Below are 15,137 nucleotides of genomic sequence, written 5' to 3'. Positions count from 1 at the left end.
CCTGCCAGGGATGCCAAGGTTGAATGTCGCTTGGGTAGCAGGTGGGCGGTCCAACCCTGGGTAGGAGGTGGGAGCTGTGGGACAGACAGCCATCGAGGCTCCGCTCCTGCCCTAAGCGAATGACAATGGCCAGCTGCACCCATTCAAAGGGAATAAGGATGAACTATAAAGGCAGCTGGTCTGAAGACTTTGGGAGTGTGGTGCTTTGGGAAGGGCTTTTTGGCCATGGCTGGGAGGTTTTTCAACATCTGAATAATTTGTATTATATTAATTCCGCATAAGTACTCTGCTCAAGGGTACTGCAACAGGTGGTGGGATCCAAACCCAACTCCTTCAACTGGAAGGGAGAAACTGTAGCCACTCTGCCACCTGCTGCCACCTTTTCAACACAACCTGACAAAGACGCTCTTTAACATGCAAGCAAAATATCCAACGTTACACAGCACAATCTCCCGCTGTTCTAGTAATCGCATTGCCGGCAACTCTTTTCTTCACAAAAATTCCTCTGTACCTTACTTATAATGATAAACCCTTAGTCTATGATGGATTAATTAATATTAATTAATTAACTATTAATAGACCTAATAGTATGCAGTACATTTGTGGAGGTCCCACTCTCTCCCAACCCTTCCCCTCCTTTATCCCCATCCTTACATGAGGGTACACACCCTCTCTTTGGACTTTAAGGTCCCAGGTTCAAACACCACCTCTTGCTGTAATACCCTTGATCACTTATATCTCTTATTCTCACTCCATCATTATCTGTTCAATGTACTGTTATCTGCACATTCATTGCTTGCGAATAACTGATGTAATCTCTGCAGTCACCTCCATCATCTGTGTTTTAACCCTTCTTTTGCTTCCAGGGTCCTCCTACAAGCTTATTGGTTTTTACCTCCCTGGCACATTCTGTTCATACATTTACATTTATTCATTTAGCTGATGCTTTTCTCAAAAGCAACTTACAGCATTGAGGTTAAAATTATTTACCCACTTACACAGCTGGGTAATTTTACTGGAGCAACTTCTTGCATGTGCCTTGCTCAAGGGTACTACAGTTAGAGGTGAGGATCAAACCTGCAACCTTTGGAGCCAAAGGCAGTAATTCTAACCAGCTATCTATAAATACTTCCATAATTTCCTTGTTGCATATTCTTAATTGTGCAAATACTTAAAAATAAAATAAGGTACTCAGCCTTTCTTGCCCCAGTAAAAATTGCCCAGCTCTATAAGTAGGTAAATAATTCTAAGTACCTTAACATTGTAAGTTGCTTTGGAGTAAATCATTGGCTAAATAAAACGTAACCCATCTTTCCCCTGTGTTTGTTGAAATCTGTGCCAATAGTAGCGCAAACACCGCATGTTGTCCTTCTGCTGTTCATCGAACTAATGGCTCTTTAACAGTGAGAAGACTGTTATTGAGGATGCTCATCTGGAGACTAACTCAAAAGCCATCGTTCCTCGTTCGTGCCATGTTTGGAAGGCGACTGCAGAAAGATACCAGCTGAGGCTATTGCTCCAACAAACCCTTCAATGCTAAGGTATAAATTCTTCAGCTCCACAGCCAGGAGCAACATCTCCCAGAAGCCCCCTTGCCGGAGGTGCGTATTACCACTTGAAAAACTAGCCTTGAGATTAATTCAGGAAAACAGGCTTCTAAAGTGAGTGCAAGGCTCGAGGTTCAAGTCACAGAAGGATCCAGGTGGTAAAACCCAAGAGCAAGGTTCTTCACCAGAACATCAGAGCATCCAGCTCACCGAGCTGGGTAAAATGTCAAGGTCTCCAGTCAGAACTCTATGAACGAAAAGAGCATAAAACACAATTATAGCCCTACATAAACACTTGAGTTAAAATCATATACCTGGTGTTCTGCTGCTGCCACATGAAAAGTGGAAACGGATGAACTGTTTGCTCTTGAAGGACCTCCCGAAAGGGACTCCAAATATTTCACTGTTTAATTGCTCAGCAAATGCTTTTACCCAAAGCCACTCACGTTAGAACAGGAAATTTGAGGAAATAACCTTTTTTTCCCCCAAAACACATCTCCTTATGCAGTGAAATATTTGGGTGAAAAGGTTTTCAGTCTGTTCGGCTGCCTTCGGAGAATGTTGTACGTGACAAAACTTCCAAAAGTTTGTCCAGACATTCCAGATATCAGATGTTAACTTTTGCAGCAGAAGAAAGTTGGGTCAACCACATGTTTGTACAGGGAGCTTCTAATATGGACCCTTGCAATAAAGTGCATTTCATTAGCAAATATGAAAGAATAATCAACATATGTGCCATAACTTCGTCAAAAATACAATAGGAATACAGAGAAGATCAAATACAATGTTGCTGATGACATTTTTAAAATGTAAATGAACACCATTAAGCTTGTATCCTTCCGCATTCCCAGAGTAAGTATCTCAGTGCGTGGAAAAGCCAGATGCTCAAATTTTTTTAATCGGAAGAAAACACCTTTATGTAACATCTGAAAGAAACTGAAAAATACTGCAGTGAAAGGAAAAAAAATGATCAACCAGTCCATGTACGCTTATATAAAACGCTATGACACTGTAATATATGACCCATTTAATACATGAAGGCTGGACAATAAAATATTTGTTGCTATATTTTACATATATAAATTTGGTTTCAACGCAATAAGCTTCAAAGCACAAATTATCAACACTAATGGCAATGTTTCGCTTAAATGTTCCCAAAATTTAATTTGGATTAATGATCCCCTAGAGGAACAGCCAATTAATCCCACCCAAAGGAGCCGTTTTATTTATGGTTTTAACGGAAGGCTTTGATTTCCCCTTTCATTTTGCTGCGCATCGCTTCACTCGGCCCCTGAAATAGGGTGGCCTTGTGGCCACGCGCGTCCTTTCTGGCACATTCCCAGAGCCACGCTTCTTTGCGGAGGGAGGCGGTCAGATGTTCCAGGGGATGAATTACGAATCATGGCTAATGAATCTGATGCGGGTGTGCCGCTCGTCAACTCTCTTTGTGTGTGTGTGTGTGGGTGCGCGCTAAGCAAGACAACTAAACAGAACACACATTGGGGTATTTCACTTAGTTTTTACCTTGGCAAGCTTAAGTTTTCTCATTCACAATGGCTCTGTATAACTCTATATTTACATTTCATTTACATGTACATTAATATTCATAAGTTACAATGTTAAGCTAGTTACAGTTATTTACGCATTTATACATCTGGGTCATTTTACTGGAGCAATTCAGTAAAATAAGTACTTTGCTCAAGGGTACTACAGCTGTAGGTGGGATTAAAACTGGTAACCTTGAGGTTGAAGGCCGCACCTCTATTCTCTACGCTACCTGCTGCCCCTATATAAGATCAGTATGGACTACATAGAACCTATAAACTCTCTACGAGGACCCACATGAGTAGAGGGAGAACATGTAAACTCCAGATACACAGAGAAAGGAAGGAAAATAAGAGTAAAACGTACAGGTGGTCCCTGACTTATGCTAGTTCAACTTCCGTTTTTTTCGACTTTACGACGTGAGCTGGCGACAGACATTCAGTAGAAACCGTACTTCAAATTCTGAATTTTGATTTTTTTCCTGGGAAAGAGGTGTAATACTCTCTCACGATGTTGGGCAGCAGCAGCAATTTGCATCTCCCAGTCTGTCATGTAGAGGTGTGTATTAAATACATTTTCGACTTACGATGGGTTTCGCAGAACATAACCACATCGTAAGTCGGGGACCACCTGTATACTAAACTATTCAAACAATACGGTAAATATGTGCTGAGATGTTCATTTTGATGAAAAATTTTAGCAATGGAAGGGAGTGGACTATCATCATATAATGGGTTTCATACTGAAGAAGCCAATTACGTTATATTTTTTGTAAAACATGTGAAACTAGTTGAGGGTACGGACACGAGTCCAAGTCCGTGTTACTGAGGACCAGCACGTGGAAGGTTGAGCTTCCCCTTTATCTACCTCACTTCCACTTGACCTTGCAACTTCAGCGCCACCATGCACCGCTCACCAAATGTTTTATAATCAATGTTTTGATCCAAGACCTACTGTTGATGGATGCAACTGTCATAGACGATTGAAAGCAAAGGGACTGGAGTCTTGCACATGACACTTGATGCATTAGTACTACTAGAGTCACATTGGGTCAATTTTAAAAAAGTCTTGCTATTGATCAGTCTAGTCAAGGAGAGAAACCTAAATAAAGATCTTCGCCTTCATCCGAGTAATTAGAATTAATAACAGTGAAACAAGAATTTATAACTTATTTTAATGCTAACATAGACTTTAATATTGTCATTACTGTCTTCCCCTACTTTAGTAGAAGGTAATGGGTTTCCTAGTATGGTTAATTCCTATAAATCAAAGACAAAATCACCATTAGTTTCCACGCCCTAAAAGTGACACTCGTTTATGGCAAAGTATCACCAAATTCCATGAAATTGGACACAATTAGTTAACATTAATTATCATAACACAACACGCAAAGGCAGTTTTCCATCATTAATTACATTAGTTATGATACTATCCGGCAATCGCACTTGATCAGCTCTGTAGTAACTCTTAGATAACGTGCACTTAAAACATACATACAGTTTGTTTGGTGCGCAATCTTTATGTATTAAATCAACATTTAATGCAAGAACCGAACAGTAAAGACAAAAGAAGTCAGTGATAACAATGCAAATTAATTCACGCCATGATTACGGAGATACTGTAACAGGTAAAACTTGCAAACAACGGCTAACGGAGGTCGAGAACGCAAATGAAATAAGTAAATAGGTCTCTGTGTGGGTGAAGAAAGTGGACCGTGAAACAGGACCTCATCCCCGACTGGGGGGGTTGAACTCCACATTCTCTGCCTGCATGGGGCTGTTTTTGACTCAGAGGCTTCTCAGAGGCCTCGGTAGCCATGCGTACCGTTGGCGGACGCGCTTCCCTTAGAGTCGCTTCAGTGCTTTCTCCTGTCTCCCTGCTCTCCATTAGTCACCTGTGCTGTACCCTTACCCTTCCAGCAAATCCCATCAGACCACCCCGGCCATCTGTTCCAAGGCACTGCGGTGCTCCGCAGTTGCCCCCCGTACATCGCTGGGTATTTAGGTCAGCCTGAGGTTGGCCAGCTGACCGCTGGGACAGTCGCCAGGAGAAGATCTCTCAGGCATGACCAATAATCCAGGTGGATCTGCTAGAACTTCGATCGACGAAAAGCAGCAATAAGTAAAGAACTCTGCCCTGGGCTCCTTTATAAAGTTTCCAGCAGAAAATTATTGCTATTATTCATATTAATTCATATTTATCAGACACTTTTGTGCAAGACGACCTACAATGACACACCGCACTAAGATACGTACAAGTATCTACCCAGCAAAACAAAGTAATGCAACCCATACACTCACAAAAGGAGTTGTATCACTAATGCATAACATTAACTCTTAAAACAAGCGTTTTTAAATTTTTTTGTTTAGCAAGACGGGGGCGCGATGGTGCTGCGGGTTTGGCCGAGTCCTGCTCTCCGGTGGGTGTGGCGTTTGAGTCCTGCTTGGGGTGACTTGAGGCGGACTGCCGTCCCATCCGGGGTGTGTCCCCTCGTCGGGTTAGGCTCCGGTTCGCCGCAACCCCGCTCGGGACAAGCGGTTTCAGACGGTGCGTGTGTGTGTGTTTAGCAAGACATTTTTTCTGAAAGTGTATCCCTCCAAAAGCTCCTATAGAAGTGACATTCAAATAGTAAGTACATAGATAATCATAGCAGATGGTATCGGACTCATTTAAGGAGCTCTCGGGAGATCAGGAGAGGAGTGGCTCTGAAAGAGAGGGGTTTGAGAGCCTTCTCGAATGACAGGAGGGATTCAGCAGCTCTGAGGGACAGAGGGAGTTTTTTTTCCCCACTTATAAAGGCCAAGACAGAGAACCAATGAACCAAAAGCAAACTGTTAAGCAGCGTTCATAATTGCACAAGCTTGTGTTAAAACGATCGAACTGCAAATAATAAGATTACCAGAAGCCACCTAAGCTCAATTTCATGAAGCTGTTCTAGAAGATTAATTCATCAGTGCTGACAAAAGCAGACATGATTTTTCTAAATAAAGTGGGTGACTGACAGCAGCATCTTGACTCTCACCAAGCTCAAGATTTCTAGCTACACTGCACTGTGTTCTTTCTGATCCATATATAACAGTTCATGCAGTGTATCTAAGGGGAGATTTTTTTTCCCCTTCCCGGCTGCGGTTAGGAGACGAGCGCCGTTTCACTCCACTGAATGGGGATGAGTGAATACGTGCCGGTTTCCTGATTCAAGCCACACTCACTTTCATTATTTATACGACTCCACTCTCCAGAGCATAAACAGGCCTCTCGACCGACATTGTAAAATTTCAGCCCCCGGGGCTTCAACATCAACAAAGTAGGAAAAAAAAACATATTGCCACTGTAAACCTCCACAGAAAAAAGCCTGTTTTGTCTCCATGACTTGCAGGACTATTTGAAAATTTTAAGAGTTGTTATTTTTTTCCCCACTTTGACCTTAGATATGCATACGACTGACGTATATCCGGTATTCACAGTGGGGGATTACCATGTTGTCATCTGAGCTCTGTTTGATCACTAACATACAGAACGCAGCATGAACAGAATGACCTCGGAAGTAATTTGACAACCAAATTCTTTGATCCTGTTGGGGGCCACCATGGTAGAATGTCACAAGCTGGATTTTATGAACAGGTTCCTAGAACTTAATAGGCCAAATGTGTTCTATAAAATCACTCCATTCAGTGAGGGACCATTATACAGGCTGAAATTACCTTCATTTCTCATGGGGAAGACTCATAAAGTTGCAATTAAAAACCATTACAACACCAAAATAAAGGCACTGCAAGCAATACAAATGACCATGAGGGGACTATCCTAAAGTGGTGCTGAACCAAGTCCATATGGTATGACAATAAAATCCTCCTCAATTCAGACAGCGAGTGCCAGTCTGTGCCCTGTTGTGAGAAGAAACAGGTATTTGTCACAAATCCATGAGACGGGATGCTCCCAGCAGCACAAACTGATCTTGTTTAGCCAAGATAAACATGATTTATTTGTGATAATATATACATATATATATAATAATATACATAAATCACTAACAACATATTTATACAACCTGTGCATTTAACACACATTGTTTTTGTGCACCGGGGATGTGATTCTTCAGCAGTTTAGTCAAATATGTAGTCAGAAAAGGTCACATTTAAATGAGTCTGCGCTGTATTTGCATATTAAAATAAAACTGCTGATGTCTAGCAAGTCGAGGTTACAAAGTGGTGGAATTCCAGCTGGTTAATTTCCCTAGTATAGAGGAAAAATAGTCCATATAAGAGGAAAAAGCCACTTTACAGAGCAAAAAGCATGTCATGTGAGCCACAGGGTGCCTAATTTTCTATACCGATATACTGAACTTGTGTTCTCTGGGACCCAATGCTATACAGGATGAGTGTGCCAAGATGCAATGGTTTTTGCCAAACCTAACTAGGAAGGTGATCAGGAATCGTGGATATTCCGATGAAGTTTTATACAGCTACTAGTCTGAACATTGGTTCATATGGTGGAAAAAAAACTGACCGCACTTAAGAATCACACGTCTGCATCTAAGTGTCTCTTTCTGCTAATGTAATGAACACATTGTATTTTCTATGACATGTAAGTTGCTTTGGAGAAAAGTGTCTCATATATGAATAAATGTAGAGGTAAATAGGATCTAGAAAACCCAGTTTGAGATAGAAATAAACATTTACGTTAAATTGCAGGAGTAGCTGAGTTAAGGACTGATTTCAGCATGATCGTGAACATTTATACGTTATGTGAATTTAAGAGACGATGGGCGAAGCGAGTGTGGAAGAGGTGAGTTTTAAGACCCTTTTTAAATGTGGACAGAGATTCAGCAGTTCTGAGTGAGAGGGGGAGGTCATTCCACCACAACGGAGCCACAACCGAGAACCTCTGTGCTTTACCATTCATGCATGGGACCACCAAGCGGTCATACGTGGAGGAGCGTAGCTGTCTAGTTGGGGTATGGCGGATGATCAGGTCTTGTAGATTTCTCGGTTTAGTTCTACTGATGCATTTGTAGGCCATAACCAGGGTCTTAAATTTGATCCAGGCAGCAATCATTTTTCCTCCTAAAAATCAGAGGTACTTTCAGCCAAGTGCACAGCAAACACATTCCTTTTCACACATAACCAAAGACCAGTCACCATGGAAGACACGCAGAATGCTAACAGCACAAAAAAACACTAATCTAAGACCTTCCGAGGAAACTCCATCTTATCACACGCTTCCAATGTGTCTCTGGTTCTGCATCCCTCGGGGAAAAATATCAATTCATTTGTGGCGCAAAATAAATTATTGTTAGCTGTGATCGCCGAGGACAGCATTCTTGATTTGAAACAGCCTTGGGCCACTAAAGCTTTTGGAAACGTATAATGTGAATAAAATGATAGCTGCAAACACAAGACTTCTTAATAGCCTTGATAACAAAGACACAAAACATATCGCTTCCTGAATAGCCATTGAGGAAGAGGGATAAAAGACTTATCATTTTAATTAATAAGTTCTTTGAAATTGAAGAAATACTCCACAGTCAATCAGTTAAAAAAAAAAAAAAAAAATTATATATTTACAGGCAAAGTAGCAATTTCAGCGGGAGAATTTTTTTGCACTGTCGATAAATATGTATTTTCATTTTCTTTCTCACACACATAGAAAAATGGTGACAGAAAAAAAAAAGCAGTATACGCGGAAAGAAGCATTTGGTAATTCTCATTTTAATAAAATATTTACTTGTGTGCTTAAGGAAAAACATGGACACAGATTCCTTTGAATTATGGTGCCGGCGGAGATTTTTAAGGACACCGTGGAGAGCCAGGAAAGCAAACGGATGGATGCTGGATCAAATCAAATAAGAACTGTGATTGGAAGCACGAATGATGACACTCAGGTTATTCCACATCATGAGAGGGATGGATTCTCTTGAAACGACTGCGATTCTTGGAAAAGACGTAGTAAAAAGAAGACAACCAGAAACCAGGTGAATGGACTCAGCCACGGGGACAAAGGACACCACACTAAGGGCACAAGGGGAAGACAGAACTTTCTAGAAGGACTCCATGTGCTCCCTACCAGTTCACATCTACTTTAAAACTTATAACAACATTAAAAGACAAAATATTTGTATTATGAAACTGCCGACACATCTTGGTGACCTACCTTGGGTTACTCAGGATACATGGTATTGATTTCAATTTTATGTAGTAATATATTACAACATAAGTTGGTTTTTAGTCTCCTCTGAATTTTAATTATTGCACACTCCTCCAAAACAACACACTGTTGTTAAGTTACCTATAAGGAGTACTTACAGGAGGTGGGATTCAAACCCAAGTCCCTAGAGTGCTAGGCACCCACTCTAACCGTTGCGCCTCCTGCTGTCCGGTTCTAGGAAAAGATCACGAAGATCAATATGTATTTCATCAATGATATGCAAAGTTGTCACACATCAGGCCGGAAGGACAATGAGGTCCAAAAGTGACAGGGGTCATTTAAATTTTGGCCTCTCGTACTTTGCACGAAGAGGTGTCCCGAGGGCCGGATCGCCTACGAAAATGACTTTTCGAAGTCGAAATTTCATCCCGTCGTGACTTTGAAAATATACAACAACGCTCAACGATGCCTCAACATGCACTGCTTTCACTTATAAATGTTTCGTATCTTTTCTCGGGCTCTGAAAACCCCTAAAAGTGAAACCGATGGTTATTACATTTCATTCTTTTCATTTTGACCAGCTAGAGCTCCACAGAACCCAAGCGATACAGCATCGAAGGCACGACCGCAACTCATTCGTACTTTTACTACCACACTCGGCCATGAAAGCGTAAACATAAAGGGTTAAGCTAACTGACAACATTTGTAGCCTTTCAGTTGGATGAAATAATGTGGTAATGAAGTAATTAATGTCCCAGTTACATTACACTGCGGTAAAGTAGCAGGCCTCACTATATCAATACATATTTTCAATCACCCATGCAGTGACTGCGTATTACATTTATTTATGTATCTGATGTTTTTCTCCAAAGCAAATTGACTTACCCATTTAGTATACCACACGACACATTTTTACCGTATCAGTTGAGGGCAAGTAACTTGATCAAGGGTACTGCAGCAGGAGGCCGGATTTAAACCTGGGACATCCAAGGTTTACAGGCAATCTTGTGAACGTGGGCTCCCGTCTTGTACGGACACACGGTGCATCCACCAAAACACGAATTCTCAATAATATTCCTGTTGTAATTTGGGTCTTAATGTCCTCGCTGTCAGAAGGACATTTGAAGTTCGAGGTGATGCAACAAGCACTTATTTGCGCCCCGCAGCGCATCTAACTTACCGTTCTCCGTGTTGAATGTCATCGTGGAGCGTACTTACACAACCGTCTAAAAGTCACATCCCCACAGCTCTTCCAGAGCTTTATTAAGAAGGTCACACGCAATCGCGCCAGCGAACCCTGGCATTCTGGGAAGTCGACTCGCGGTGCCGCTTTCCCCAAAGGTGAGGCGGGCGCGCTGGGTTCCGCCACCGCACGCTCGTCACCCAAGGTCGGGGCTGCCTGAAATACCAGTCCAAGGAGAGCGAAATGGCTTTCGCCGGAAGCTTCCGCCATACTCTTTCTCCCGCGGCTCTCGCTGGGGTGACGCAGCGGCGCCATGTGATCGGCCCAGGGCTCCCGGGCGGGAAAGTCTAAGGAAAAAAGGGCCGCTGATCCGAGAAAGCCCTGACATTTGGAAGATGAGGGAACGCCGTGCTCTTAAGACATGTGGCCCACCCTGCCCCCGCCATGCGCCGACCTCTGCGATTTTGCTTTTCCTCTTTTACGCCACCAAGCAATCGTATAATCGGACGCCGCATGGACGCGCTCATTTACCGCTCGAGCGACAGAAGCATCGATAGCAGCCTGTCACCGCATGTTCCGCAAACGTTCAAACCTCCCACGGGAACGCAGCCCGAGTCCCGCAAACGAAGGAAGCGTCACCCCGCCGTCAGTTTCGCTCCCGCCTATCGGCTCGCCCGAAATGTCACAGTTTGCACGGAGCTGTTGGAACAGATGAGAAAATGCAATTAACTTTATCGCGGAGTGTAAAGATACCCTCCTTTCAGCGCCTCTAAAGTTTTCACAGCTCCCAATTAGAAATCCGACATTCCGCACGGCACATATAATTAGCTCCCCTTTTACAGAAAGGGGGAAAAGAAGAGTATTTTTTGAGGAAACGGCACTCTAGCGTAGAACACGGTGGATGACGCGGCGGGAGCTTAAAGAACAAAATGATGTCATCTTAACTTTTTTTAAAAACTAAAAGTAGATTCACAGTGAGTGCTGAAAGTGTTGCAAGGGCTGATAAATCAGGGTGACAGCAGTGCTGTAACAAGGTAACAGGGACCAGAGATTATTAGCAAGAGTTCTCTGTCTGGCTCTAGCGCTCTGTATGTGTGGAGTTTGCGTGAGATTATTCCAGGTGCTCTGGTTTCCTCCCACACTCCAAAAACATGCATTTTCAGGTGATTCTGAATTGTCCATAGCGTGTGTGAGTCAATGATTGTGTGATCGACCTGTGATGGATTGATGTCCCAGCCACTACGTACCCTGCCTGTCACCCTATGCCTTCCAGAATAGACTCTGGATTACTGCAGCCCTGAGTTGGACATGCAGTTATGGATGGATGGAAGGGATGCAGTAGACTTTCCACCTTCTTATATTGATAATAGCCAGTACAGTGGAATTATGAAATTATGGCATCAAAAACCACACACACACATTTTCAGAACCGCTTGTCCCAGACGGGGTCACGGGGAACCGGAGCCTACCCGGTAACACAGGGCGTAAGGCCAGAGGGGGAAGGGGACACACCCAGGACGGGACGCCAGTCCGCCACAAGGCACCCCAAGCGGGATTCGAACCCCAGACCCACTGGAGAGCAGGACTGTGGTCCAACCCACTGCGCCACCACACCCCCCTGCATCAAAAACCATTGTGGATAATTTCATCCATCTGTCCAATTTCAATAACCGCTTGTCCCAAGCAGGGGGGCAGTGAACCAGAGCCTATCCCACGGCACTGGGATCCAGTCCGTCACACAGAAGCTACTCACCCACACAGTAAGAGCTGTTGGGCATCACCAAGCGGACCGTTCCCATTACGACAAATTACAACAGGCAATTAACATTTCAACAGGTTCTTCAAGTCCATGTGTCTTTTAACCTCCATAAAATCGCTTCTCTGGCATCAGCAGACACAGCACAAGTTCATTCGAGATGTGAAGGACGATCTTTAAGATGCACTTCATCCCAAATTTAAAAATTGAGTGTATTCAAGTTGGCAAAGGTAATTTTGGCTCTGATTTAAAATACTTAGTGAGTCAACAAAATGTTTTCTCATTTACCTGGACTGAGCACTTTACTCGCATTTATTGTGGTATATTACTGTCCTTTGAAAAAGTCTAATATAATACAGTACATTATTTTGCGTGAAAAGTAATGTTTTCTATTACCCGTTACATTACTTTATCACGAGTAAACCAGGTTAAATTCTTATTTAAATTTCACATTGATGTGCGTCAGAAAAAAAAACACAGCAACAGACTGCATCGCTCATTAATGCAATAGGTAAACAAAAGCAAATAAAACAGGGCTGTTTGTAAGCACTTCAAAACTTTTTTAAACAAATTAAGCTCTTTTTTTAATCTCCGATAAACTAAATGCATACAAATCCGCTTATTGTCCAAGCGGGAACACTTGAACGTATTGCAAGCATATGACAACTAACTGCTGAGGGACACCAGAGAGTCCAGGGTTCCAGACTAACTGCACAACCCCGTTTTACTATGTCTGTTAGCCATTTACTGTAAGCTATGACTGTCCTCAAACAGAGTACTGTACTATACAGCCTTGACGATTTATCTGTTATTCGGGATTCATTGCTATTACTGGAATCATCGCTTTCTACGGGGCAGGAAGCAGCCTAGTGATTAAAGCTGCTGCTGCAGTATGAAGGACTAGGGTTCGAATAACTGCTATTGCTGTAGTACACTAGATCAAGGTACCTGTCCTGAATTCAGTTAAAAATTGCAGCTACAAACAGCAAACATTTAAGTAACCGATTTCCAAATATACAAACATCAATTTATTTTTAGAGTTATTTTTGAAACATTCTACTTTCTGAAATTTTTTCTGTTGCTGGGTGAAAATAACCTGTGTTTCTGATGCCAGCCACTAGTGGGCAGTAAAATGCACTCAAACAGCACTAGACTGCATAACCGACTTGATTTAACTCCTTTCGCCGTGTTTACAGCCTGTGTCTCGTGCTTATGAGCATCTGATCGACACCTGAGGACGTCCCGAAACATTTTTCGTCCCAGGGATCTAGGCCATGGCAGCACTGGACCGGCTTATCATTTCAGTGCCCTCGAGCTGCAGAGCCAAACCCCAGAGCAGAGCCAAACCTTCTGGCTAAAAACTCTGCCGTAATATTTGAAAACCTCTGTCCATTAGGCATCGTCAACAAACCAGTCAGCGGGTAGGCGCAAAATTAATAATTTTGACGAGGAAAAAAATATTGGCAGAAATACCTCAAGCTGGCTGTACAAAGCATACGAAGCAAGCAGGAACCAGCAGCAAACTAGACACGCGACCTCACTTCCAGCCAAAGGTGACTCCAGTTGGTCTGGAACAGGATGCCCGATACACCAACGCCACCACCGTCAGCACGTGGACTAGAGCAGCCGTGTAGGAGTGTGACGCAACCCACAGCTGGAAAGCTGACATTCATTTTAATTAGCGGTGCACTGTCGCTCTGCCAGTGTCTTATTTATTCTGAGCATGCTGTGAGAAGATGGGGGTGGGGGTGCACGGGGGCCCCCTGGGAAGATGTTACCTGTTGTGGTTCAACTCGCTATAAATGTCTCCAAAAAAACAAACCATCGGGATTCTAGGAGTAACGTTTCCATGGAGCGTTTCCCCGCTTCCGCATCGAAAAATTCGGTTTTTGTTCCCGGGGACACCTACGTCGCCACGCACAGAAACATGCCTAAAGACTGGAAGTTCCCGCCATTACAAGCTGAAAAACCTACTCCCATGCGGCTGACAAGAGCGCGCCTGGGCGGCTCCTGGGACCCGGGGGTGTCCTTTTGAAACGGGCCGTAATGAGCACGCCGGGAAGAGACGGTTCCAGGAGCGCACAGCCCAGCTGACATCATTAAAGCTGCCAAGGTGCTCCGTTTGAAGGCAACACGCAAGGCGGAGAGAGAGCGGCGCCGCCTGGGTACCAAGGCTGGCACTGGGTTTTCGGAGCCGCGGGACAAGAATCAATCCAGCACCCTTTGGATTTCTGCCTCTCGTTAATAGAGCCGCTCGTACATACACGTGACCCCCCCCAAAAAAAATATTACGTTAGATATAGATTACATACCGATTCCGAAGAAGGGAAAATAACTTATTTATAACGTCAAATTTATTTTTTTAATTTTCGGAATTATTTACGATAACGTTTGTTAATTTTATCTGGAAAAGGAACACAAATTTATACTTTAACGACTGAAAACAGACGAATAGCTAAACTTATTCTCGAGACTGCAGTTCGTAAAAGGCACAAATATGAATTATTTGCTGTGGAGAACGTTACCAACGAAGTTACAACATTTTAAAGAAACGGCTCGATGATGTCTCATATAATGTTTACGCACTATATAAGGTGGCAAATTTTCAATTTTCTAATAAATCTTTAGTATTAAGCTAGGTATTTTTCTATTTTTTTTTATAAGATTACAGTTGACTTTTTGATTTTATTAGCAAAATTTGGCCCCAAAATTTCAGTGCCCCAAGGCTATTGGCTAGATTTGCATAATCATAAAACCAGCCCTGCCTGGGTACCTGTCTGAAACCCAATTAAAATCCATACTAAATGAAATAAAACAGAAAAACACTGTTGACACCAACCTTCAGCAACACAGATGTTTCAATTATATTTCAAATTTTGTTTTAATTATGGCAGTGCTGCATGATAACATGTATGAGCATCTTGTATATTGTATTGGTCCACAATGCCCTCGAGGGTTTTTG

The 15,137-nt window shown here is 42.8% G+C and overlaps 1 protein-coding gene across 1 annotated transcript in view; it reads right to left on the bottom strand.

Annotated features, from left to right (window-relative positions):
- nphp4 (nephronophthisis 4) overlaps positions 1-15,137 on the bottom strand; it is a 139,028-nt gene that overhangs the window by 59,182 nt on the left and 64,709 nt on the right. The gene's annotated exons all lie outside the window — the stretch shown is intronic.

This window comes from Scleropages formosus, chromosome 2 (assembly GCF_900964775.1).
Source record: "Scleropages formosus chromosome 2, fSclFor1.1, whole genome shotgun sequence".
Taxonomy (NCBI): Eukaryota; Metazoa; Chordata; class Actinopteri; order Osteoglossiformes; family Osteoglossidae; genus Scleropages; species Scleropages formosus.
Note: the sequence above shows the minus strand (reverse complement) of the source record. Positions and strands in the feature narration are given on the sequence as shown.